This window comes from Oryctolagus cuniculus, chromosome 4 (genome assembly GCF_964237555.1).
Source record: "Oryctolagus cuniculus chromosome 4, mOryCun1.1, whole genome shotgun sequence".
In the NCBI taxonomy this organism is placed as follows: domain Eukaryota; kingdom Metazoa; phylum Chordata; class Mammalia; order Lagomorpha; family Leporidae; genus Oryctolagus; species Oryctolagus cuniculus.
Window position 1 is genome coordinate 144,870,313 of NC_091435.1, and position 27,552 is coordinate 144,897,864.

Here is a 27,552-nt window from a genome sequence, read left to right on the forward strand (position 1 = left end):
TCATTACAATTGCTTTGATGTAAGGCAACAGGAGGAGATAGGGAAAGACTTGACGGAGGACAGCAGCAGAAGAAAAAGTGAGGGATTCAAATGAGGATATGATGAGACTCAGGCTTTTCTGAAAGAATGAAGTCTGGCCCTATATTGTAGGGGTCTATATGATTATAAATACCAGTCTAATTATTGAGTATGAGGGTAAAAGAAAAGTTTTAGATTTCTTTTTTTTTAAAGATTTATTTTATTTATTTGAAAGGCACAGTTACAGGGAGAGAGAGAGGAGTGATAGAGATCTTCCGTCTGCTGGTTCACTCCCTAAATGACCAAAATGGCCAAGGCTGGGCTAGGCTGAAGCCAGGAGACCAGAGCTTCTTCCAGGTCTCCCACACGGGTGCAAGGGCCCAAGCACTTGAGTCATCTGCTGCTGCTTTCTCAGGCGCATTAGCAGGGAGCTGGATTAGAAATTGAGCAGCTGGAATTTGAACTGGCACTCATATAGGACTCTGGCATTGCAGACAGCAGCTTAACCTGTTATGCCACAATGCCAACCCTGAGTTTTAGATTTCTATAAATTCAGAAAGTTGATTACCCATTCCCTTGGATATTAAAAAAAAAAAGCTAAAATGTTTTCAGGGAGATAAAAACAAAATAACAATATCAATGACATTTCTACATAAATGTTAAATAGTTTGATACTTAAAATGACCCTATGAGATAGGTACTGTTATTACTTCCATCTTACAATTGAGACACAAAGAGATCTTTGCAAAGCCACAGCTTTGCAAAGCATTCTGGTTCATAGTCCATTTTCTTAATCATTATGCTATGCTAAAATTACAATGCTTTAAAGAGAAATCAGGAAATTCAAGTAAGAGATGAATTCTCTTATAATTATTTATTTAAAAGGCAAAGGGACAGAGGTTGAGAGAGCTCTTCTGTGTCGCTCCCCGTCTTCGTGGAGGAACGACACAGGACCCTGCGCTGTTCTTTCGTCTGCTCGGCCCTCCCCGGGTTTGCTGCTGGTTCTTCCCGGGTTGGCTACCGTCCCTTCCACCTCCGTGGAAGGGCGGTTCCCCCTGCCACATTCCCCACTTCCGCGGGGGAGCGGCACACCGCCGGCCGGCTCTCTCGGGGGCTGCACAGGTGTTCCCCTTAGATGTTCCTGGTGCATGCCGTCTCTCTCCTCCTTTATAGTCCTCTTCCACCAATCCCAACTCTGCTACCCACACGCCGAGTACGCTGCTCTCCTCCAATCAGGAGCAGGTCCCACAGTTTATTGTTTGAACTGGAGGCAGCTGTGTAGAAGCTGTTTCCCTTCTCAGCGCCATATTGTGGGAAAGCAGATGCATAGAATAAGTCTTAATTCCAGTAACTTAGTCTAGTCCGAGTTGCTCCCAGTTGCTCCCCACACTTCTGTTTGCTGGTTCACTCCCCAAATGTCTGCAACAGCTGGGTCTGAGCTGGGTCTGGGCCAGGCCCAAGCCAGGAGCCAAGAACTCAAAGTCTGTCTCCCATGTGGGTGGCAGGAACCCACATTAGCAGGAAGCTGGAGCAGCAACAAAGACTTGAGCACAGGGTATCTGATACAGCATTCAGCTGTTCTAAGTGGCATTTTAACCACTGTGTCAGATGCCCACCCCTGAATTATTTTAAATACTGAGTTTAAGCTGGAGGTTTGTGGAAGAAGCTGAACATGAGGAACCTTAGTTATGGAAGGTATCTGCGACAGCAATTTTGGGAGACTTTGTAAGAGAAAGAAATGTAGCCGAGAAGACCAGAGAGCCAGGGGTTGAACTATGGAATGGAAGGAAGAGAAGCTAGCAAAGGAATCAGACCAATGGACCCAGTAGCTATAGATTCAGGTAACTGTCTCAAGAGAAACATTTTCTCAAAGGGAAAAATTTCCAGGCTTCAAGGCAGGGGTGGAGATTGGTGGAGGCCGTGATTACTTCTCTTGAGAAACGTGACAGTGACGGGAAGGGTGACAGTATAGCAGCTGGAGGGACTGATAACAGAGTGCCTTTTTTTTTTTTTTTTTTTTTTTAAGAAAATAAACTGAAAATAGGAAGAAGCCAGTGGACGGGATAGGAAAGTAGTGGTGGGATGCAGTCCAGGAGCGGTTTGCTTGGGAGAAGAGGGAAGGGGGATGGGCTCATTTGGTGATAACTTTTGAGATCATGTTCATAGTGTAATATGGAGAGAATGTAAAACCACAATTGGAGTCTCACAGCGTTGAGTCCAGGAACCTAGATGAAGTCATTGATTAGTATGGATTGGGACTGGTACGTTTAATAATGAAGAAAACTAGAAACAGTCTATGTGGAAAATATATTAGGGCCGGCGCTGTGGCTCAGTAGGATAATCCTCCGTCTTGCGGCGCCGGCACACCGGGTTCTAGTCCCGGTTGGGGCACCGGATTCTGTCCCGGTTGCCCCTCTTCCAGGCCAGCTCTCTGCTGTGGCCCGGGAGTGCAGTGGAGGATGGCCCAAGTGCTTGGGCCCTGCACCCCATGGGAGACCAGGATAAGTACCTGGCTCCTGGCTTCGGATCAGCATGGTGCGCCGGCCGCAGCGCGCCGGCCACGGCGGCCATTGGAGGGTGAACCAACGGCAAAGGAAGACCTTTCTCTCTGTCTCTCTGTCCACTCTGCCTGTCAAAAAAAAAAAAAAATATATATATATATTAGGAAGTCCATCACAGTTTGAAAATATCTATACATCCATCTAGCCCTCAATTCTGACCCAGTCTGGTTGATTGTGACTACCTCCAGTGAAAAGCCAAACAACTTGCGACCCCTGGGAGAGAAACAAGAAATACCCTCAGGGGTAACCTGTTCAGGTAATACTGACATAAAGGTGGTCATGGCAATAGAGTTACACATGGGACTGACAACCCAGGAAAGTAAGGATTCACTTTTGCAGGAAAGAGTTAGGAGCAGGTGTATGGCAGGGGTCCCTGTCTCAAGAGGAAGAAGAGTGGGGAAGAGGTGAGATTCTACAGAACAGTTTGGTCATGTTAGTAATTATTTCCCTTTCGGAGCCACTGAGCGTTGTCCAAAGGCTGTGGGAGGAGAAGCCAAATTCCAAGCTGAGTCTGTATTTTCCCTTCTCACTAACTAGCCAATGCTGCCGCCTTATGCAAAGCCGCCACCACGGAGCCGAGCTGCTTTACAGTGGCAGCACGACGCCAATCGGCCTGCAGCAGGCAGTGCTCAGTCTCGATCCGCGACGAGGGAAGTCCCCAGCGGCTCCCGAGACCTTTCCACTCTAGCGCGGGAAAAGCACCTCGTCAACAAGAAACTGCCCGTACAATGCCAGCCGCCGAGGCCCTAGTTAAACGCGGGAGACACTCCCGCCCGCTTCGCAGCTCGCCTCGTGGGCGGGGGGCGGGGGCAGCAGCAGGGCGGGGCCGGAGGACAGCGTCCGCGGCGCGACCTGGGGCGGGGGCCGGCGACGGATGGGGGTGTTGCTTGGTGAAGGCATCAGGGGGCGGGCTCTTTCCCAGGTGTCCGACAGGCTCCAAAAATGGCGGGCGACCGCTCGGAGCCGCTAACGCGCAGGCGCGCCGTGGCCGTCCTTCCGCCCGCCTTGGGCAGCCCTCGAATCGACCACAGCGCCCTCATCCAGGGGCATCCGCTGCTCGCCATTGGCTGAGCCAGGCGAGCGCTCCGTGCGGGGGCGGAGCCGCCACGCAGCGGCCACGTTTCCCGCCCCGCTGGCGCGCGTGCGCGCAATCCCCACAGGAAAGCGTTCGAGCGCGCCCCCGCCGCGGCCCCCAGCTCGCGCCTCAGCTCCCTCCCTTTTCCGGGCAGGCCCGTCCCGTCAGCGAGGCAGTGAGCACCGCGGCCAGCAGAGGGCGGTCCGGACCCAAGTCTGCAGCGGCGCCATTGGCGTGTGGAAAATGCCACCAGATGGCGGGTTAGGATTGCAGCTCCGTTGAAGGCGCGGCCCCCGCTCCCGAACCCCCGGCGACCACCCCGTAACAACCCCCCCACATCGGGAATAACACACCGGAGACTTTTGGGGGGAAACTAGGTCGACGGCCGGCGGCGCCCGGATGGGCAGCTGAGGTGAGTGCGGGCGGCGGCGACGGCGGCGGGGGGCGGGAAAGAGGGGGAATGCGGCGGCAGCGGCGCGGGGGCTGGAAGCGCCGATCCAAGATGGAGGCCGGCGAGAGCCAGAGAGCGCGAGCGGGGCGCGGGCGGGCCGGGCGCGGGCCCCGCGCGGGGGAGGGAGGCCGCGCGGGGCCTGTTGCGGGGCCCGGCGGCCGCGGGCCGTCCGAGAACGCGGGGAGGCGGCCGTGGGTGCGGCGGGCACCCCGGTCCGCTCCCCACCCCTCCCGCGGGCCCCGAAAACCGTGCCCCCGCCCGCCGGGGCACTACGGCGACAGGCGCGGAAGCCTTTGTGGCGCGCTCGGGCCCGCCGCCAAGCCCGCCCTCCGCTCCCCCCCGCCCGGGCTCTCGGGACTCGCCCGCGCCCGGCGGGGCCGGGCCGAGGCGGGCTGGCACGAACGCCTTCCGCCGCCCGGCGCCCTGCGTTTCTGCGGTGTTGTAGCGGCGGCGGCGTCACATGACAGCGAGCGAGCCTCCGCGGAGGGGCCTGGGGGGTCGCTCGGTGTTGGTGGCTGGCCCGGGCCTCTTGGTGGTGGGGTGGGGCAGGGGGGCCACCGGCCGGAGCAGACGGGCGTCGGAGCCGGGCTTTCCCGCTATCTGCCTTCCCCGCCCCCGACGGGGGCCTCCCGGAGAAACGTGTCCAGGCCCGAGCTCTGCCCCGCTAGTTTGCCAGTCCCCGGGGAGACGAGGCCAATAAAAGTTGTTTTCCCTCCTTTACTCGGGGTGGGGGCGGGGTGAAGAGCGGGGAAACTGGAGTGCCTGGAGTTGGACCCGAGCCTCGTTCGGAAGGCCTTCGTTGGGTGTTTCTTGTGTGCTCTATTGGACTAAGAAATTCTCGGATTTTAGGATTATCGTCTCACCCCATCTATCCACAATTGGAGTGTTACCGATTCTCCTCACCAGGCAGGGAGTCCTGCCCCGGGCATAGAAGTCATGGGATGGTTTTGGAAGCGTGTAGATTCAAAACAATGTGGTTTTAAGGTAGCGAATTATTTGCTGTTAAGTTGGCGTTAAAATGATGTAGTTTATTTTTCGTAGTTGTGACTAGAGAAGACTAAATTTTGTGTCTTACACAAAATAGTGTTTGAAAAAGTGTCTGAATTGGCATAAGTTGTATGATTTGTAACTTACATGGATTTGAATATGGCTTTTTTAGTTTTAGTCTTCCTTGTGTGTGTTTCAAGAAAATAGGAAATTCTGAAGGTGAAGCACTTAGGGACATATGCAGAACAGTGAAAAGGAAAACAACTTGTTTATTGTATTATACTTTGTTCTGTGTTCTCATATTTATAGTGTCTGAAGAATTCAGATTAAAATTTTTGATCAAGGAAGGAAATACTGAAAACTACAAATATTTTCTTTTTATTTTAGAGAATACTTACAACAGAAATTCCCTGTTATCTAAATAAAGTTCTAGAAAACTAACAGGTGTTTTGCTGTATTTTTTTGGTTTTGCTTTTTTGCTTTCAATTTCCAAAATGTACTCTAGGTAAACTAAATTTATTCAAGTGATCCGCCATTTATTTATTTACATATTGAGAGAGAGGTTGAGCAAGAGATCTTCCATCTACTGGTTCACTCTCTTGATGTACTCACAACAGTTGGGGCTATATCAGGACCAAGTCAGGAGCTGAGAACTCAGTCTCAGGTGTCCCACGGGGGGGGGGGTCGGGAACCCACAAACATGAGCATCATCTGCGTGTTGCCTTGGAGGGTGTGTGCTAGGAGGAAACTGCATTCCAGAGCAGAGCCATACTCCACCAGGCACTCCCTCTAATGTGGGATGCTGGTTTCCCAACCGTCCAGACACACCTGCTTCAACCAGTAGTTAATTTTTACAAATTACTTCAGAGCGGAAAACTATTCATTTTACTTTAAGAAACAAATTTAAGAGGAAGGCTGAGTCAGGCTGGGACCTGGGAACTCAATCCAGGTTTCTCAGGTGGATGGTAGAAACCCAACTGAGCCATCACATGCTGCCTCCTCGCATGCACGATAGCAATTAGCAGGAAGTTGGAGCCCAGAGCTGGGTATTGAATCCAGGTATTTGGATTAAGGTTTTGTTTTATTTATTTGGAAGGCAGAGAGAGATATTATCTTCATGTGCTGGTTTGCTCTTCAGATGGCCACAGGAGTCAGGGCTGAGCCAGGCAGAAACCAGGAACCCAGGAACTCCATCCTGATCTCCCCTGTAGGTAGCAGGGGCCCAATTATTTGGGCAGTCTGCTGCTGCATTTCCAGGTGCACTAGCAGGAAAGTGGATCACCAGTGCTCTGATATGGGGTGCTGGTATCATATGCAGCTTAGTCTGCTGTGCCACAATACCAGTCCTCAGACATGACATCTTAACTAACGTGTTAAGGACTAGGCCAAATACCCCCACTTTGGTAATGGTGCTGGTGCTGTGGCACAGCAGGTTAATGCCCTGGCCTGAAGTGCCAGCATCCCATATGGGCGCTGGTTTGAGACCCAGCTGCTCCACTTCCTATCCAGCACTCTGCTATGGCCTGGGAAAGCAGTAGGTGGTCCAAATCCTTGGGCCCCTGCACCTGCGTGGGAGACCGGGAAGAGGCTCCTGGCTTCCTATGGGCGCAGCTCCGGCTACTGGGAAGTGAACCATCAGATAGAAGACCTCTCTCCCTCTTTGCCTCTCCTCTCTGTGTAACTCTTTCAAATAAATAAATAAATAAATAAATCTTAAAAAAAAAAAAAAGAACTTTAAATAGGTGTGAAATACGGAAAATTGTTAGGTTTTACTAGGATTGACTCTTGAAGGGAGTAATACAGTTAATGTTGAATAATTCTTTCAAACTTTAAGGAAACTGTGGTGTGGGGGTAGTTTGGGAGTCCTGGACTGAAATTAATTGAATATACAAATTTCTGATCTTTGTAATATTATTCTTTGAGCTTTACTTTCCTCATCTCTTAAAGATTTGTTTATTTGAAAGGCAGAGAGAGAGAAAGAGAGAGGTTTTCCATCTACTATTTCATTCCCTAAATGGTTACAACAGCCAGATCTGGGTCAAGGGGAAGCCAGGAACCAGGAATTCCATCCTGGTCTACTACATGGGTGGCTGGGGCCCAAGAACTTAGGCTATCTTCAGTTGCCTTTCCAAGTGCAGTAGCATACCTTCCTCATCTCTAAAATGGGGAATATATCGTAGAGTGATTGCTTAACAATATGTGTGAAAAAAATCTTTTTAATTGTTAAAAACTTACACAACTTTATGCAGTTTTACAGTATTTTCTCTTGATTTGGGTTGGTGTATTTTCATAGCCTCAGTTCTGTGAGAAGATATGCATTCTGGGGAAATTTACACCATGCCTTTTACTCCTTTAATTTGCTGCCTTGTACTTTATCCTTGTTGAGGGGTATATGAGTTTTGATGCATAACATTGTTATAAACTTAGCAGCATAGCTAAGTTTATTTAGCTATTATAGCTCATTTATTTCAGTTTTTATTGGTCAGAAATTTTGGTATGTTGTGGTTGGATTTTATATTCAGCATCTTATAGGTTGAATCAGAGTGTCAGCTATAGCTGCAGTTCTCATCTGTTGGGTCAGGATCCTTTTCCAAGTATGCTACTTTTGGCAGAGTTAGTTTCCTTGCAGCTTTTTAACTGAAATCCCTATCCTGGTAGCTCTCAGCTAGGGACTGCTCTCAGTTGCTTGCCTTGTTCACAACATGGCTGTTTGCTTTTAGGCAAACAGGGAGAAACCAGTTTCTTTGACTTCCACTGTCTGTGACTCCCCTTTAAGACGCCTTTTAAAAGCTCACTTGATTAGATCAGACCCACGCAGTAACCTTTTTGGTTAACTCAGTAGAGTTAGGGACCTTAATTACATATGCAAAACTTTCTTTTGCTACGAAACATAATCACACCAATGATATCTCAGTATATCTACAGGTCTTTCCAAACTCAAAAGGAAATTATACAAGGATGTGGAATATTGGAAGGTCTTAAGAATTTTTCCTGTTATGGGGAAAGAAATATCTTCACATTTGCCTATTTAGAATCTGGGCATTTAAGAAGAGGTCATAGGCAGAGCAACAGACTCACTTGATCAGTTTATTCTTGTCTTTTTCCTTATACTTTTTCCTTTCTGATACTTCCTGGTGCTTAGTTTAAGTAATTCTGAAAACATTTTACTACATTGAGCAGGAATTTAAGATAAAAACTTAAAAATTTTAGGTAAGAAGGAAGGCAGTGGGAGAAAGGAGATTCTATACTTTATCACCATTCCAGGAGCAGTCATTTGGTGCAGTGGTTAAGACACTGCTGGGAATGCCCACATCCTTTATCAGAGTGCCTGGGCTGGAGTTCTAGCTCCACTTCTTATTTCAGCTTAATGCTAATGCAGACCGTGGGAGGTAATAGGTGATGGCTCAAGTGATTGAGTCCCTGCCATCTACATGGGAGTCCTGAATTGAGTTCCTAGCTCCTGCCTTGGACCTTACCCAGCCCCAGCTATCATGGGCATTTGGGGAGTTAGCAATGGATTGATATCTCTCTCCCTTTTAAGTCAATCAGTTTTACCATTCCGTGTTGCCTGTTGTTTTACCTTTTTAAAGATGAGATTGAATCTCAGAAAAGCTAAGGAATTTAAATACTTTAGATTGCACTTTTTGTGCATTTATTGCATCAGACAGTTGCTATGGGTGTAAGTGGTCCAACAGCTTGTGAGGAGGGAATTCTTATGAAGAGAACACTTACTGAAAGCGTTAGAGTAGGGATGTGATTGGTGGAACAAAGAAGGTAACAGAAAGTTGGTTATCATATGTGGTTTAACAGTCCAAGAAGCAATATATTTTCAAGAGGCAGTTAGCATAGTTAACTGTATAAAAATATGAACCTTTAGAATTCATTCTCCTTATTTTCCCTATGGAGTACCACAGTAGTAAGGTGATTCTTACTACTGTAATTGTTTAGGGCAAAAAGAGTAGGAAGCAGAAACCTGAAAAAGATGTTCTCGCCTAAGTCACAGAATTAGGGGATTCTTGAGGTGGGAATTGGAGTTGTGTCTATGGAGAAGAAGGAGTCATTTTTATGTCCTTTTTAGGTACTGAAGAGGACAAGATCCCAGCTTCCTGCTTTTTAGTGCTGAGAGAAACCTTGTCTATTATTTATTTATTTGAAAGAATTTGTGATTCTTTTAAAGTGAACTTCAAGTTTATCATATTTAGGTTGGTTTTATGGGACTCTTTCTCCATCTAACACACCCCTATTGCTTCCTGCAGGTTTTTCTCCTTCTAAATTGCTCTTAACAATCAGTACTTAAAGGACACTTCAAGTCCTACCTTTTCATATACTAGTTAGTTGCCCAAATGTGTCTATGAAGTTTTGCTGTACTTAATAGCAGTGGCTTTTAACTTCATAGAAACTAACAGTTACAAAAATGTTTTACATTGTGGCCTAGTACAGACATTCACACAATAGAAATAAAAGTTTCACAGAATAATGATACTTTCTTATCTTTGTCTTTAAAATTTTTAAATTTATTTGAAAAGCAGAGCTAGCTTGAGAGCGTGCTCCTCCCCATCCACTGGTTCACTCTCCAAATGCCAGCAACAACTGAGGCTAGAGCAGGCCCAAGATGGGAACTAGACACTCCTATGTGAATAGGAAGGACTTAGCTACTTGAGCCCTGGTCTGCATTAGCAGGAAGCTGGAATCAGGAGCAGAGCTGGCACTCTGTGGGATGTAGGTGTTTAAATGGCATCTTTTACCACTGTGCCAAATACCTTCATTGATAGGAAAGTGCAAAGTTGAGCTATAAGAAGGAACAGTTTAACCAACTTCAGATTGGTGAACATTAAGTCTTGATGATATTGCATGTTGATGTGAAGAAATTACACTCCCACATTTGATAGGAGTGTAAACTGATAACTCATTTTGTGAAAGAAGTTTCACTATTCAATTTAAGATCACTTGCTTTAAACTTAGCAGTTACATGCCTGTCTTTGTATTCCTGATATGTGAAATTCTTGTACTGTATACTAGGATATATGAATTAAATGCTTATGATAGCCTTATTTGTAGTAGCCAAGATATAAACTACATATGTGTCAGTGGTAGAATAGATAAATAAATGGTAGTTTTCAAAAGTTAAAACAATATTGCTTCCTAGGATAGCCCAACTTGATCACGACATGTTATTTTTTTTCATATTTACTAATTACTTGGTAGCATATTTCTTCATGAGAGATATTGTCTTATAGCTTGTTGAAGTGACTTTACCAGGTTTTGGTATAAGCTTTGTGGGCCTCATAAATGGGAAGTATTCCCTTCATTTAGTGTAAGAACTTATGTAATATTAGTATTTTTCCTTGAGTGTTAGGATTTACCACTGACAATATCTGAACCTGAAATTTTCCTTTGTAGGAACGTTTTTGACAACAAATCCAAATTTAGTTTTTGTAGTAAGCATAGGGCTATTCAGGATTTCTGGTTCATCTTGTGTCTGTTTTGGTAGATAGCTTTTTTTTTTTTTAAGTGTTAATTTATGTTAAAAGTCAGAATTGCAGAGCAGAGATCTTCATCTGCTGATTTGCTCCCTAGATGGCTGCAGTGGCTAGCCCTGGACCAGACCAGAGCCAGAAGCTTCATCTGGGTCTTCCACATTGGTGGAAGGGGCCCAAACACTTGGACCATCTTCCATTGCTTTTCCCTGTTTATTGACAGGGAGCTGGGTTGGAAGTAGAGCAACTGAGACATGAACCAGTGCCCATGTGGGATGCTGGCATTGCATGTGGCACTGGTAGATTGTGTTTTTAAAGAGGAGTTGTGTGTAGGATTTCCTTGTTATCCTTCTGATGTCTGTAGGACCTGTAGTGATATCCCTTCTTTGATTTCTGGTATTGCTACTGTGTTCTTTCTTTTTATCTTGACCAGTCTAACTAGTTGATTGTCAATTTTGTTGTCATTTCAAATAACTTCAATAATTTTCTCTGCCTTTTTGTCTCTGTCTTTTTAAAGATTTGTTTAAAAGGCAGACTTGTAGAGAGAGGGGGGAGACACAGAGAACAGAGAGAGAGCTCTTTCCATCTACTGGTTCCCTTCTCAAATGGCTAGCTGCTGGAGCTGGACCAGATTGAAGCCAGGAGCTAGGAACTCCATCTGTCTCCCTCATAGGTAGCAGGGGCTCAAGCATTTGGGCCATTTTCGGTTGCTTTCCTATGTGAATGATCAGGGAACTGGATGGGAAGTGGGGCAGCCTGGACTCCAGCCAGTGTTCATTTGGGGTGCTGGCATCTCAAATGACAGCTTAACTTGCTGTGTCCACAATGCTGACCCTGTCTGATTTTTTTTTTCTATATAATTTTTTCCCAACTTATTTTATTTTCTAGCTTCTTAAAGCAAAAACATAGATCCTAGATTTTAGACATTCCTTGTTTTCTAATAAAAGCATATAAAGCTATCTATTTTACTCAGAGCAGTACTGTATCCCATAGATTTTAATGTATTTTTAATCATTCAGTATGAAATATGAAGGTACTTCAAAAAGTTTAGGGGGAAAATAGAATTAAAAGATGTTTATTTGGCAGAAGAAAATTTTGAAATTCATGCATAAATTTTTCATAATAGGCATTTTACATGAATTTATTTAAAAGATTTATATGAAAGTTTGAGTTACACAGAGAGGAGGGAGAGAGAGAGAGAGAGATATCTTACATCCATTGGTTCATTCCCCAGATGGCTGCAACATCTGGGGCTAGGCCACGCCAAAGCCAGGAGCTTCTGCCGTGTCTCCTCTGTGGGTAGCAGGGATCCAAGCACTTGGGTCATATGCTGCTTTTCACAAACCATTAGCAGGAAGCTGGATCAGAAGTGGAGCAGCTGGGACACAAACTGCACTGATAAAGGATGTTGGCATCACAGGCCCACTCCGCCACAACACCAGTACCTCCTGAATATTTTGGCCTCCTTTTAAGGCATGGATTTTAAATTCTTTCACACCAAAATAAATATCTTTTCCTTCCTCTTTCCATGAACTTTTAAGCAGACTTATTTATTTGAGAGGCAGAGAGGGAAAGATGGATCTTCCCATCTTCTGGTTCATTTCCCAAATGGCTGTAACCAGGAGCTTCTTTGGTGTCTCCCACGTGGGTGGCAGGACCCAAGCAAGTGGGCCAACTTCCTCTGCTTTCCCAGGTGCATTAGCAGGGAGCTGGATAGGAAGTGGAGCAGCCAGGACATAAACTGGTGCCCATATGGGATGTTGGTGTCACAAGCAGCAGCCTAACCTATTAACAACTGGCCTGCTTTATGAAGTTTGGGAGTACCCTCACACTTTTTAATTTGTTATGTGATTTCTTTTACTCATCTGTAACTTAAAAGCACACTTAATGGGCTGGCACTATGGTGTAGTAGGCTGAGCCTCTGCCTGTGTTGCCAGCATCCCATATGGGTGCCAGTTTGAGTCCTGGCTGCTCCATTTCTGATCCAGTTCTCTGCTAGTGTTCCTGGGAAAGCAGTGGAAGATGGCTCAAGTCCTTGGGCCCCTGTACCCACGTGAGAGACTGGGAAGAAGCTCCTGGCTCCTGTCTTTTGATCAGAGCTGATCGGCTATTGTGGCCATTTGGGGAGTGAACCAGCAGATGGAAGATCTTTGTCTGTGTTTCTCCCTCTCTCTCTGTAACTTTCAAATAAATAATAAATACATCTTTGGAAAAAAGTACATTTAATTTTCACTATTTGGGATTATTTTACAAATCTTATTGCTTCTGATTTCTAACAGCTTAATTTTGAGGTCAGAGAATATTGTGATTTTAATCCTTTTAGGTATATTGAGCTAGGTTTTATGGATTAGTGTATGTTCTATTATGGTTAAAGTATTTCTTATAGTTGAAAGGAATGTGTATTCTACACATGTTGAGTCCACTGATTTGTAAATAACAGCTGGATTAAGGTGTTCTGTTAAGATTTTTTGAAGCATCCATGTCCTTACTTGCTTTTTTGGTGGAGAGGATCTTGTTCTATCAATTGTTGGTGCAAGGAGTGTTAAAATATTGAGGCTGGCGCCGTGGCTCACTAGGCTAATCCTTCGCCTTGCGGCGCCGGCACACCGGGTTCTAGTCCCGGTCGGGTCACCGGATTCTGTCCTGGTTGCCCCTCTTCCAGGCCAGCTCTCTGCTGTGGTCCGGGAGTGCAGTGGAGGATGGCCCAAGTGCTTGGGCCCTGCACCCCATGGGAGACCAGGATAAGTACCTGGCTCCTGCCATCGGATCAGCGCAGTGTGCCGGCTGGAGTGCGCCGGCCACGGTGGCCATTGGAGGGTGAACCAACGGCAAAGGAAGATCTTTCTCTCTGTCTCTCTCTCTCACTGTCCACTCTGCCTGTCAAAAAATAAAAATAAGAAAATAAAAAAAAATATTGAGCTATGACTGTGGAATTGTCTATTTCTCCCTTTATTCTGTCAGTTTTTGCCTTGTATATTTTAGGTTATTATAAATGTACAATTTGTATTGTTACTTTGAATTCACTTTTTTTAAACATTTTTTTAAAAAGATTTTTTAAATTTATTTGAAAGGTAGAGCTACAGACAGTGAGAGAAAAAGACAGAGAAAGGTCCTCCTTCAGTTGGTTCACTCCCCAGTTGGCCGCAACGGCTGCAGCTGTGCTGATCATGAGCCAGGAGCTTCTGCTGGTTCTCTCACACAGGCGCAAAGGCCGAAGGACTCTTGGGCCATGGATCGGAAGTGGAGCAGCCAGGACTTGAACTGGCACCCATATGGGATGCCAGCACTGCAAGTGGCAGCTTTACCTGCTACACCACAGTGCCGGCCCTGAGGTTGTTTATTTTATGAATATGCTTGAGAAGCTTGGAACAAAAGTAGTCAGAGCCTTTGTTTTCAGAATATACAAAGTCCAGAGACTCAAGGAGCGATGTCTCCCAAAAATGCCAAGTGAATTTCCTTAATTTCCCCTATATGACTTGCTAATTTTTTTCCTTTTGCTTCCTACATGGCCCTGACCTAGCTTTTTGTGTTTTCTGTGCATTGTACTTTTCTATTGGTTTTCTGTTTTCACCAAATTTGATTACATGCTTGTTTTTTCCCCCCAAACCCATCTTTGCACTGGGTATAAGGAAAAAATTCATTGGGCATGTATGATATGCTAATGAACACTTTAAAAGCTTTTATTTATTTATTTGGGGAGGGGTTATAGATAGAGTGAGCTCCCATCAGCTGGTTCACTCAGATGCCCACAGTTGCTGGAATTGGGCCAGGTCAGAGCTTCAGGTCAGAACTTCAGTCCAGGTCTCCCAGCATAGTCTGCCCTCCAGACTCCTCTGTCTAGCAATGCTGCTGTTGGTGAACCATCCTGCACTTGGGTTCTGCTGGGGTAGGTTTGTTTTCAACACACTGATGTTTGTCTCAGCACACTGCTGTCGTAGGGCCTCCTCATCCGTGGTTGGAAGGAAAGTGGCTGGGGTTTAGAATTTGACAGACTTTTAAAGTAATGTTGGGAGTTTCTAGTACAAGATCTTGATAATTAGTCTTCCTCCTGTCAGCCATTGATGTCCTTTGACTTCTAACCCTGTCTGCACCTGGTGAGCTGTTTCTGTCTCTGGGTTGTCCCAGTGATAGAGGCTTCGTTCACCAGCTCAGCACTTGCAGCTACTACTCTGGCAACTCAGCCATCCCTGAGCTACAGGGTCCAGCTGTTTTGAGAAGTATGCCACTGGTCTTTAGATAGGTCTTGGTCTTTGAGTCAGAACTCCTCTGGCAATTCCTGACTTTTCACAGACCAAAAGAGTGAATAGTTTTTCTAAGTTTGGGAGTCCCAGAGCCAAGGATTGGTTCATTTCTGTCTTTAGAACCTCAAAGCATTCTGGATTCCAGTGCAGAGTTTCTTACTGTTTGCCCTTTAATGCCTCCTGTAGGGGAGTTGCCTTTAACCCATAATTTGGGATCCAGATATGTAGAAAACTGCTATTCTCAGGAATTCCTAAAGCTGATTCTTAGTTTGGGGAACTAGTAGGGAAATAATTGCCTTTTTTCCAGTCAACCGCTAGAGCATATGACCTTTGGAGTCAAATTAAAATATAGGTATTGGGTTCTTTGTAAGGAACTCTCGGCTTTTGGGAAGTAGGCTTTGTACTCTTTTAGCTAAGAAAGCTAAGTTTTTAATTATATTGTAATTGGAATTTTTAAAAAAAATTATTTGAAAGGCAGAGAGAGAGAGGGAGAGAGAGAGATTGATTCTCCATCTGCAGGTTGACTCCCCCAAATGGCTGCAACAGCTGGAACTAGGCTGGTTGTGAGCCAGGGGCCAAGAGGTTCTTCCAGGTCTCCCATGAGGGTGCAGGGGCTCAAGCACTTGGGCCGTCTTCTACTGCTTTCCCAGGCACGTTAGAAGGGAGCTGGATTGGAAGTGGAGCAGCTATGACTTGAGCTGATACCCATGTGAGATGCTGGTGTCTCAGGCAGCAACTTTACCCACTCTGCCACAATGTCATTCCCTGTAATTGGGGAATCTTGTCACGAAGAGGTGGCAATGAAGAAATCATCTACATATTTTAAGTGGGTACCCTTTTTTAGGGTGAGTACTCTTCAGTTCTCTTTCCAAAGAGGTGAGGGCTATCTCTGAAACTCTGAGTACAGTCTAGTTGAGTTTTGTGGTTTCCTGAATATCCAGGTTTCTCCATCAAAGAAAAAAAGGATTTGAGACTCTGAGTTGAAGGGGAATTTTGAAAAAAGGAGGGGAGGGCATCTATTTTGTTTTTTGGTGTTTTTTTTTGACAGGCAGAGTGGACAGTGAGAGAGACAGAGAGAAAGGTCTTCCTTTTCCGTTGGTTCACCCCCCAATGGCCGCTGTGGCCGGCACACCGCGCTAATCCGAAACCAGGAGCAGGTGCTTCTCCTGGTCTCCCATGCAGGTGCAGGGCCCAAGCACTTGGGCAATCCTCCACTGCACTCCCGGGCCACAGCAGAGAGCTGGACAGGAAGAGGAGCAACACCGGGACAGAATCCGGTGCCCCGACTGGGACTAGAACCTGGGGTGCCAGCGCCGCAGGCGGAAGATTAGCCTATTGAGCCAGAGCGCCGGCTGATGGCATCTTTTTAGCCTAGGACAGTATAGTATTGGCTTCTCCAGGTATTTGAATGAGTAGAGAGGTATGGATTTGGGACCATGGTATGGATGGGGATAACTGTCTCATTTACTGCCTGTAGGACCTGTACACATAAATAGTCCTTGTTTGGCTTCCTGACTGGGAGAATAGGGGTGTTAAAAGGAGACCAACAAGGCTTAATCAACCCATGTTACAGGAACTTCTGGAAGAGATTAGATTTATGTTTAGGCTTCTGATTTGCTAGTGTGCTCTTACATGAATATTCCACTCCAACTTTAAACTTATTTATACAGAGGGAATGTTATGGGCTAGCCCTAGGCTACTATACAAATGGATCTGTTTGATTTGTAGTGTTTTGATGATGTTGGCAGACTAGGCCCTGAAGTGCTGACAGTTGGATATCCTGGTCAGGGCTCAGTATCACCTAGACCTGTTCCTCTTCTGGATAGATGATGTCCCTAAATTTGCTTAAGAGGTCGCAACCCAGAAGTAAGGTTGGGCCTTCAGGAACACTTGAAAATGATTGAGTTATGGGGTTAGATCCAGTCTTTCAGGCAAGATGGAGAGTAAACCATCTTTCCTTAGGTTGACTGTCAGTGCCCATCTCCAATGCAGTCTTAGTTGGAGAGGGGACTGACAAGGTGAATCACGAGATTACACAAATTCCGTGTCCACAAGGAACTCTTTCCCCTACCTGCCACTTCTAGAGTGACCTGAGGCTCTGCTGCAGTGGTGGTGATGGAATTGTGTTGAAATTGGAGCTGAGTAGGTAGGTGCCTGGGTCCTGTCAGTGAGCATCTGCCTCCCAGAGGCTGGCCAAGAAGGGTCTCTTGCCAGGGTTGTCTGACCTCCTTTGAACAGGGTTGATTAGGGCACTTTCTCTTCCCCATAACCCTCTTTCCTGCAATAGATATATACTGGTTGCATCCTAAGGCTCATACTGTCTTCTACAGTTGTTCAATCTTCTAGATCTCTGGGTTCCTCCCAAAGTGGCTGATTAATTAAAGCATCCGAAAGCTGCACCTTTTAAGCCAGTCTCTTATCTTGGATTGCCTCCTGCCTTGTCTCCCTTGTTAAAGACCTTGAAGGCCTCCTCTACCAAGGTTAACAGTGGGGTCTGAAGTTCTCCCTCTTGTTTCTCTATCTTCTAATGTCAGGCCTACTGGATAAGAAAATGCATAGCAAATAAGGTTTAGCCCTTGCAAAGTCAAGGTCTGTGCTGGCATATTTCCTGAAGGCCTCAGTAAGCTTGTTGGTAAAGACTGCTGGGTGTTCTTCCTTTTCCTGAGTGATCTCCTTGACTTTGTCATAATTAACAGGTTTTACCACACACTTTCCATTCCCTGTGTTACACAGGTGATAAAGTGTGCCATCTTAGTAGTATCAGCCTTGTACTTGTAATCTTAGTGGCGTTATAACTGGAAACACTTTTGTCCCTACCTGGCAAACTGAGTGTTGGGGTGAGCGGTAATAAAACTTTTAACATGCTCTCAGGTCTTCATGAGGATATATTCCTTTTCATCTGAAGTACAGCACTTAGTTAAGTAAGAAAATTGAACTTAGCTTTATAAATTGATTCCTAAACGTTTCTGTGTCCTCAGAAAACTGGCCAAAGTTTTTTTTGGAAGTAGCCACTTTTGCACTCTGGAAAGGTGCCAAAGGTGGGTTGTTCCCTTGATGGTAGTTAGGATAGGATGAAAGTCTTGAATGTGGGGGGTGGATGCTGGTTTTGTGTCTGGATGCTGATAAGGATGGGGTTGAGAGGGTAGAAGCCCATGGGAGTTGGATGGGAGGGGATCAGGGTTTGTATGCTGGGGTGGCTAAGGAATGGTAGCCATGCAGTCTCCACAATAATTGGGAAGCTTGGGATCCTGATAGAGTTTCATGAAACCCTGAACACAGGGGTTTCTCTCCCTGTTTTCATTCATGTTTGCAAAACAAATCCAATTGGAGAATGGTATAATTGTCTCCTGATCCTCTAGTTTGTATTGAGACCAAATGGTGTTACAGTAAAAAATTAACTTTCTCCTTTGTGACCATCCAACTTAAATTGTTCCCAGTAGCTTAAAATGCAACCCAAGGGGGAGTCCTTGGGGACTAGATGTGTTTCCTAATATCAGTCATTCAGTGGAGTTTGTGACTTAATATTGAAAATTTAAGGGTGGGAGGTAATCCCCACTGTGAATACTAGTTCCTACCTGCCTGCACATAGAAACAGCTGGAAAGAAAGAGGCAAGAAGGGAGAGGGAACAGGCAGGAGTGTTGGATTTATTCAAGGTATCAAGAGAAAAGCACCTCTAAGATGCCTCTGTAGACTCCTAAGTGACATGAGATTTTCCCTGCCAGCTCATCAATGATCACTGTCAGGAGATGCCCACCAGCCTTTTGAATCGGCCTGGCTTGGAAGCAAGCTCCAGCCACCCCTCTGATTAGGGGAAGCTGTGGCTGGTGGACAGGGGTGGGTTTATGTCCTGGAAAGCAAGGTCATAGAGTAAAAATATGAGGACTGAGAATTTTCAGAAAGGATTAAACCGAAACTGAAACCAAAAACTGCAGTTGCTTGAATCAGTCATTTCAACCCATCCCTATAGAAATATTTATTATGATGACTGAAACCATAACCAGAGGCTACTGGAGAGATGAAACCTGGCTGCCACCTGCTGAGGGAATCATTCCTGGCGTGCTAACATTTCAGCTCATCCCACATGGTTGTCTGTTAAGACGTCTTATACCAAAGACCTGCAGTCCCAGAAGCCTGGTATTTGAACCCATCTCACACACATGTTTGTTGAGATGGCTCATACCACAGTAAACCCAAATTGAAACCAAAAAAACTGAGTCAGGAATTAGGGCTGAGCAAAGAGAGAGGGAGAGAAACGTCTGGGAGAGGTGAATGAGGATACCGGAGGGTGGAGAACTCACCAGTTTGGAGAAGCTCAAGCAAAGGTTTAGGTGGCCACTTGTTCATGAGAGGGTTTCTGTTTTCCTCCTGCCAATCCTCGTCTTAGAGGAAATATCCGCTTTTGCTGGTCCCAAAGTTGCTAGGAATATACCAATTTGAGTTTCTTTGACTCCCTTTGCAATGAAAATTGACAAGAGACCAGTATGCAAACCATTCAAAAATGGTTTGGGCTGATGTCCCATCATAAGGGAAGCAGGAAGGTAGGAAGAAGTTCTACCTGCTGAGTGAGTGCAGGGGGAGCTGGGAAGGTGGTGTTGTGTGTGTGTTTGTTTTTTTTTTTTTTTTTTTGATGGGAGATGTGGCAGCTTCCCTTTGGCACATGGCACTTCAATCTGCATGCAACTAGAGTTCTGGCTCATCTCACCCCCTGCCTCCAGCACTTTGGTTTGTACCCAGCTCATTGTTCTCTGCAAACCTGGTTCCTTCTTTTGCACTTCAGAAGCTTGAAATGACAGTGGCATGCATACCACCTCCCCAGGAAGGTCATATATGTGTGGTATTGGGCTAGTGAGGAGGTAAGGGAAGTTCCTAATCAGCGACATAGGGACTTTTTTTATCAGGATGTGAATGCTCCTTACTTTTGATTGGTTTGGACTTGGGTGGAATGACCTGTGGTTTAGATGGAAGCAAGTCAGTTTAGGAGGGGGCTTGATTTTGTAAGTTGTGCTTCTGTTCTGTCTCACAGTGTACCTGGTGATAGGCACAGAAACCAAAGGTTGGGGGTTTAGTTCCACAAGACTGCCTGCCCTATTCTTTTCTTGATTTGGTTCACTCCCCAAATAGCTGCCGTAACTGGAGCTGAGCTGATCCAAAGCCAGGAGCCAGGAGCTTTTTCTGGGTCTCCCACGTGGGTGCAAGGGCCCAAGCACTTGGGCCATCTTCTGCTGCTTTCCTAGACACACTAGCAAGGAGCTAGATCAGAATTGGAGCAGCCAGGACTCGAACTGGTGCCCACATGGGATGCCAGCATTGCTGGCCGGGCTTTAACCTATTGTACCACAACACTGGCCCCCTGCTTAGCCCATTCTAATGTCTCTTACAAGCCCCAGATTGTTGCACCTGTGCTTCTTATCTATAAATGGGAGGCTCCCCTAACCCCTCCTTGGGTCCAATTAATTAGTTGTAAGCAGCTCACAGAACTCAGGTTAATGTTTGTTTACCTGTTAAAAAGGATATAAATGAAGAGACGCATAGAGAATTTCTTTCTGGTCTCTGGAAGCCCATCCAAATTCTGACCTTGTGAGCCTTAATGGAAGCCTTATCACTCTTTACTGATTAAATCATTGGCCACTGGCTATTTCCTGTGACCAGCTCTTAATCATGAAGCTACCTAAGGACTTTCTGCCATCATTCATTCATCAGTTTACAAAAAGACATCCTTTGAAGATTCCAAGCGTTTTAGGAAATGAGGAAGAAGACCAAATATGTAATTGATGATATCATACCACCTCATGTCGTGAATACACAAGATTGCTAAATATATAGGTTCAGTTTTTAGAAAGCTACTGTTTTTAATGGAGAGAGGTTAAAAACACACAGGAATATGAATGAAATGTGTGTGGAGGGGAGTGGGTGGGTTCAAGATACTTTGGAATAATAAAGTTCAAAAATAAGAGATGTCATTAGTATTTCCCCCTATCCCTCAACATAACAATAGATTGGATTTTTTCATCAGGAAGTAACAGACATGAGTCAGAAGAGTTTTTCAGCAGAGTCCCTTTATTTGGTAATCAAGATAACAATAATTAAATATTATCTTCCCTTTTTTGGTGGAGGGGGATGCTCTCTGGCAAGATTGCTCTTAATGTTGAATCTGTATCAATCTTAGACAGAAAAAAAGTCTATAACCAAGCAAAATACCTCACTGTGTACCATGTACTGCTAGTTATAATTTAAAAATTCTTAAGTTCACTGATCAAAGAAGCATTTACATGATAAGTGGTTAAGAAAGCTATTGCCCATTGTTAAGAGAATTCCTTGAACTGGACTCAGATTGTCTTGGTCAAATTCTTGACTACCGCTGCCTCTGTGTAAACATGGGCAAATTCTTTAACCTTTCTAAACCTTTGAGTTTTCTTCTGTCAAATGAGAATAATAAAATTTCATTTTATGGACTACTGTAGAGGTTAAAAAGTTAGGTTTAATCATTAAATTGTATTGCACACATATTATAAAGAATATTAATCTTAAGAGATGAATAAAATTGTAATCTAGATAAATGATGAGACTGCTTTCCAGAAACAGTTTCATTTTATTTATCAGAGGGGGAAGGGAAAGAGAGAAATAGAGGCAGATCTGTCATCTAATCCCCAGATGGCTACAACAGCCAGGGCTGGGCCATGATTAAACTGGGAGCTGGGAACTCTGGATATTGATTTCTTCATTGTTATTTTTAATTTTTATTTTTAAAATATTTATTTATTTGAAAGGCAGAGCTACAGAGAGAGAAAGGGGTGGGAGAGGGAGAGACAGAGAGGTTCCTGTACATTTTTTAGTTCCTACTGAAGTAATCATGGAATCAACTCTGAATCAGGTAATTCAGAGTTTGATTTGGGTCTTTTTTTTTTTTTAATGATTTATTTATTTATTTGAAAGAGTTACACAGAAAGAGGAGAGGAAGAGAGAGAGGTCTTCCATCCAATGGGTCACTCCCCAATTGGCCGCAACGGCCAGAGCTCACTGATCTGAAGCCAGGAGTCAGGAGCTTCTTCCCGGTCTCCCATGTGGGTGGAGGGGCCCAAGGACTTGGGCCATCTTCTACTGCTTTCCCAGGCCATAGCAAAGAGCTGGATCAGAAGTGGAGAAACTGGGTCTCGAACTGGCACCCAGATGGGATGCTGGCTCTTCAGGCCAGGGCATTAACCCTCTACGCCACAGCACTGGCCCCTGATTTGGGTCTTTAATTTTAAAAGGTAAAGTGATGTTTTGCCTCCATACTTCACAACTTTTAGAATAACTCATACTTTCCTTTAACTGTTAAGGTATTGATCAAATACAGTGTTAATGTCTATATAGCATTTATAGTTTTGGGTGCCAGGTAGGAGTGTACTTCTACTTTATTAAATAAGATAAATAAATATATGATATAATTTCCTTTAATTTGAGTAACTCATCGAGCATTTATTGAATATTTATAGTAAGGCATACACTGTGGTTGTAAGGACATTAAAGCATGGTTCTTGCCTTTTTGAATTACAGAGGAGCTACCTCAAGACTCAATTTAGGTGGTACCTTTTATAAAAATTGTAGTAGCATTATTGCCCCTCCTTCCCTCCCAACTGTGGTTGGTCTCTGAATGCTTTCTCTTGTGTTTTAGTGGTACACTGTGCCAGGACTGCCATGAATGGTTATAAGGTTGGTACTCTGCATAGAGGTACCTGGCCAAGGTGGTAGATAGAGGCACTGAAATCCAGCTTTTGTTCTGCTTGTTGACAAACTGTCCATTTGCTTTTTTAAATTCTTATTTGTCCAAAGGAAGCTACTTTTTCTAATTCTTAAAAAAAAAAGAGCCAGTGTATGCCAGCATGCATCTATCATAGTAATGTTGCATAGTGCTTTTTTCCTTTTTTAAAGATTATTTATTTGAAAGGGAGAGTTACAGAGAGGGAAATACAGACAGAGAAAGAGAGAGAGAGATCTTCCTGTCCACTGGTTCACTCCAAAAAAGGCCACAACCATTGAGGCTGGGTTAGGCAGGACCCAGGAGCCAGATCCTGATCTCCCATGTGGACAGCAGATGCCCTAGTACTTGGCAGTCTGCTGGTTTCCCAGGCACATTTGCAAGGAGCTGGATCAGAAGTGGAGCAGCCACATCTCAAACTAGTGCCCACAACATGGGATGCCAACAATGCAGGCCACAGCTTAACCCACTGTGCCACAATGTCAATCTCAGGGACCACATTTTGAGAACCACTGAGCTACAATAGATCACAACTCAATCACTTTTACATTGACTGTTACTTCACCTAGCATGCCATCTCTACAGTGCCACTCTTGGGTAGCTCATTTTCACTTCTCATTCCAAACTCATATTTAGAATTCATGGGGCTGGTGCTGTGGAACAGCTGGTTAGGCCCCAGTCTGCAGTGCCGGCATCCCATATGGGCGCTGATTTGAGACCCAGCATCTCCACTTCTGATCCAGCTCTCTGCTATGGCCTGGGAAAGCACTGGAAGATGGCCCAAGTCCTTGGGCCCCTGCACCTGCATGGGAGACCCAGAAGAAGTTCCTGGCTTTGGGTCAGCATAGCTCCAGCCGTTGTAGCCATCTGGGGAGTGAACCAGTGGATGGAAGACTCTCTCTGCCTCTCTGTAACACATCTACCCTCCCTCCCTCCATTCCCTGCCTCCCTTCCTCCCTCAGAGTTACAGAGAGGGAGAGGTCTTCCATCTGTTTGTCGCTCCCCAGATGGCTACAATGGCTGGAGCTTGGCCAATCCGAACCTGGGAGCTTCTTCTGGGTTAGCATGCTGGTGCAGGGGCCCATGGAGTTGGGCCATCTTCTGCTTTTCCAGGCCATAGCAGAGAGCTGGATCAGAAGAGGAGCAGCTGGGACTTGAAGCAGCACTGCCCCACAGTGCCAGCCCCAATATATGCAGATTCTTGGGCTCCATCATAGGCCTGCTCACTCAAATTCTAAGAGTAGAGACCAGCAATCTGTGTGTATTGATTTATTTAATTATTTAAATGAGTTACAGAGGCTGGCACTGTGGCTCACTTGGTTAATCCTCCACCTGCGGTGCCGGCACACTGGGTTCTAGTCCCGGTTGGGGTGCCGGATTCTGTCCCGGTTGCTCCTCTTCCAGTCCAGCTCTCTGCTGTGGCCTGGGAAGGCAGTGGAGGATGGCCTAAGTGCTTGGGCCCTGCAACCGAATGGGAGACCAGGAGGAAGGGCCTGGCTCCTGGCTTCGGATTGGCACAGTGTGCCGGCTGCAGCAGCCATTTGGTTGGTGAACCAACGGAAGGAAGACCTTTCTCTGACTCACTCTCTCTCTCTCTCTCTCTCTCACTGTCTAACTCTGCCTGTCAAAAAAAAAAAAAAAAGTTACAGAGAGGCAGAGAGAGAAAGAGCTCTTCCATCCGCTGGTTCTCCCCAAATGGCCCCAACGGCAGGAGCTGAGTGGATATGAAGCCAGGAGCCAGGAGCCCAGGGACTTGGGCCATCCTGTACTGCTTTCCCAGGCCATAGCCAGAAGCTGGATCGGAAGTGGAGCAGCCAGGACTTGATCTGGCATCCATATTACACCCACTGCAGGCAGCGGTTCACCCGCTGTGCCACAGTGCCAGCCCCTAACAACAATCTTTGTTTTAACAGGATCTTCAGGTGATTGTGATATAGACCATAGTCCATGTGTTCAGGAAGTTTTCTTTGAGAGTGTTTGGATCATGGGGTGCTTTTGAAAGACTGATTAAAAATAGCTGTCAGCAGTGACCAGAGCTAGTGTGTTATACTAGTGAGTTTGAACTTTGTCATTAAGCCAGTGCTGTACATTAAAATTACTGGGGAGCTTTAAAACTATACCAGTGGGAGTTCAACCCAGACCAATTAAACCCAAATATCTGAGTTTCTGATGTACAATGAGGGTTATGAACTATATAAATATTTCAAGTTTTCTTTTTTATTTATTTGAAAGGGAGAGAGAGAAATAAAAATGTATCTTCCATCTGCTGATCTACTTGCCCAGGTGCCTCCAATAGGTGGGGCTAGGCCAGGCTGAAGTCAGGAGCCTCGAACTCCTCTGGAGTCTCCCACATGGGTGGCAGTAGCTGTATCAGAAGCAGAGCAGGAACTTGAACTCAGGTACTCTAACGTGGGATGTAGGTAGCAGTATTTTAAAAGCAGTGCCAAATGCCCATCCCATGAACTATAAAATTGCTAGGCTTGGTTACTGATCATAATAGTGTACATATCTGGCTGGTGCTGCGGCTCACTAGGCTAAAACTCCACCTTGCGGCACCGGCACACCGGGTTCTAGTCCCGGTTGGGGTGCCGGATTCTGTCCTGGTTGCCCCTCTTCCAGGCCAGCTCTCTGCTATGGCCTGGGAGTGCAGTGGAGGATGGCCCAAGTGCTTGGGCCCTGCACCCCACGGGAGACCAGGAGGAAGTACCTGGCTCCTGGCTTCGGATCAGTGCGTCCACGGCGGCCATTGGAGGGTGAACCAACGGCAAAGGAAGACCTTTCTCTCTGTCTCTCTCTCTCACTGTCCACTCTGCCTGTCAAAAAAAAAATACTGTACATATTTATTTAGAATTTGTCACATACTCTGTCAAGTAGCATGGTAATATTGAACACGGCGTGGGGCTGGTGTTGTGGTATGGTAGGTAAGCTGCTACCTTAGACGTTGGCATCCCATATGCTGTGGTTTGTGTCCCGGATGTACTACTTCAGATCAAGCTGCCTGCTAATATTAGGCCTGGGAAAAGCAGTGGAAGATGGTCCAAGGGCTTGTTCCACTGCCACTGCTGTGGGAGAACCAGGTGAAGTTCCTTGCTTTGGCTTGGCTCAGTTGTGGCCTTTGCTGCCATCTGGGGAGTGAACCAGTGGATGGAAGATATTCTCTCTCCCCCCACCCCCCATCTCTGTAGCTCTTTCAGATAAATCAATAAATCCTTAAAAATAATTAATGAACACAGCAATCTTAATGTGGGTATCATTCCCATTTCACACATGAGCTATTTTAAATCTGTTTTCCTAGTGTTACAGAGTTAGTAAGTAGGGAGTTTGAGTCAAGTTTTTGTGATTCTAATTTTTAAGCTATTAAAAACAAAAACACTTGGAGTGTTTGAACTTGGATGGGAAAATAATCACAACTTTATTTTCACTAGCCTCCAACTGCAATTTAGCATTTCTTTAAATTTGAATGTAGCTAACAAATGAGTTATATTAGCAATATTTGTTATTCTGTCACTAATAGAAGTCTGAAGTAGTTTCATATTATGTTACAGATGCTACAGATACCTTAAAATAGAAATTTTCCTAAATAATTACTTTAAAATTAGGCTAGTTTTTATGTTCCACTTCTAAATCTTCTTTACTGTATTAATACTACAAGTTTCCTTTTTTTTTTTTTTTTTTTTGACAGACAGTGAGAGAGAGAGAGAGAGACAGAGAGAAAGGTCTTCCTTTTTCCGTTGGTTCACCCCCCAAGTAGCCGCCATGGCCAGTGTGTTGCAGCCGGCGCCCTGTGTTGATCCGAAGCCAGGGGCCAGGTGCCTCTTCTTGGTCTCCCATGTGGGTGCAGGGCCCAAGGACGTGGGCCATCCTCCACTGCCTTCCTGGGCCACAGCAGAGAGCTGGACTGGAAGAGGAGCAACCAGGACAGGACCGGCGCCCCAACTGGGACTAGAACCCGGGGTGTCGGCACTTCAGGCAGAGGATTAGCCTAGTGAGCCGCGGCCCAAATTTCCTTTTTTTAAAATACGTTGATAATTGCATTTTAATATGATGAATTTTCTTATAAGCATGGTACCATTTACTGAGAGAGAGCTTAGTGGACAGCTTGATGTAGGGTAAATAAGAAATAAAAAATCCATTTGTTTTTTTTTTTTTTTCCCTCCCAAAAGAGATACTTACAGAGGAGACAGTCATCTTTTCTTTCTTCTCCCTCCTATATTTGGCTTTTTGAATAAAACTGAAACTTAGGTCTTTGTTACATGTCAAAGTTAGTTGGTTTAAGAAATACTTTTCTACTGCATTTGTTCTAAGTACTTTGTTGATAATTATATAAGGAGATGATTTGGATTTTCTCAGGTATTCTAATTACCCTGTAGTCTCATATAGTGCTACCCAGTAGAACTTTCTGCAGTGCTGTCTAGTATGGTAGCTATTGATTAATAATGATGCAAAGGAAAAAAATAATAAAAACTTGGTAAATATAATAATATAATGATAACTGATAGTACTTCTTGGATTTCAAGCATAATAGCAACTGGATATTCTGGATATTGTTAAATCACACTTTACAGCTGATGAAATGCAGGCACAATGAAGTCAAGTGAATTTCCATAGGTCGTATAGTTAGCAGATCTGACTCTCTGGCTTCTTTAATGTTTCCTTTATAATATATTCCTTTATCATTTTCCTTATATCCTCAAGTGCCTATGCAGAATGCTTTCAGAAAGAGGATATTAAAAGGAATTATTATTTTTAAAAAGATTTATTAATTTATTTGGAAACCAAAGGTACAGAGAAAGAGAAGGAGTTATAGAGAGATCTTCCATCCTCTGGTTTACTCTCCAAATGGCCACAGTGGCCAGGTCTCACACATGGGTACAGTGGCCCAAATCTGCTGCTGCTTTCCCAGGTGCATTAGCAGGGAACTGGTTCAGAAGTAGAGCAGCCAGGACCCAAACAGCAGCCATGTGGAATTCTGGCATCACATGATAGCTTAACTCACTATGCTA

General features: G+C 45.1%; 1 protein-coding gene across 5 annotated transcripts in view; it reads left to right on the plus strand.

The window, feature by feature from the left end:
* The first annotated feature begins 3,666 nt into the window (after window positions 1-3,666).
* The window catches only part of STAG1 (STAG1 cohesin complex component), a 381,944-nt gene continuing 358,058 nt past the window's right edge, over window positions 3,667-27,552 (plus strand). For 2 of the 5 annotated variants that reach the window (XM_070072781.1, XM_002716398.5), the window contains exon 1: window positions 3,667-4,066. The gene's annotated coding sequence lies outside the window, so the exon portion shown is untranslated. The remainder of the gene's footprint in view (window positions 4,067-27,552) is intronic. The other 3 variants (XM_070072783.1, XM_070072782.1, XM_070072784.1) reach the window with 3 other exon arrangements.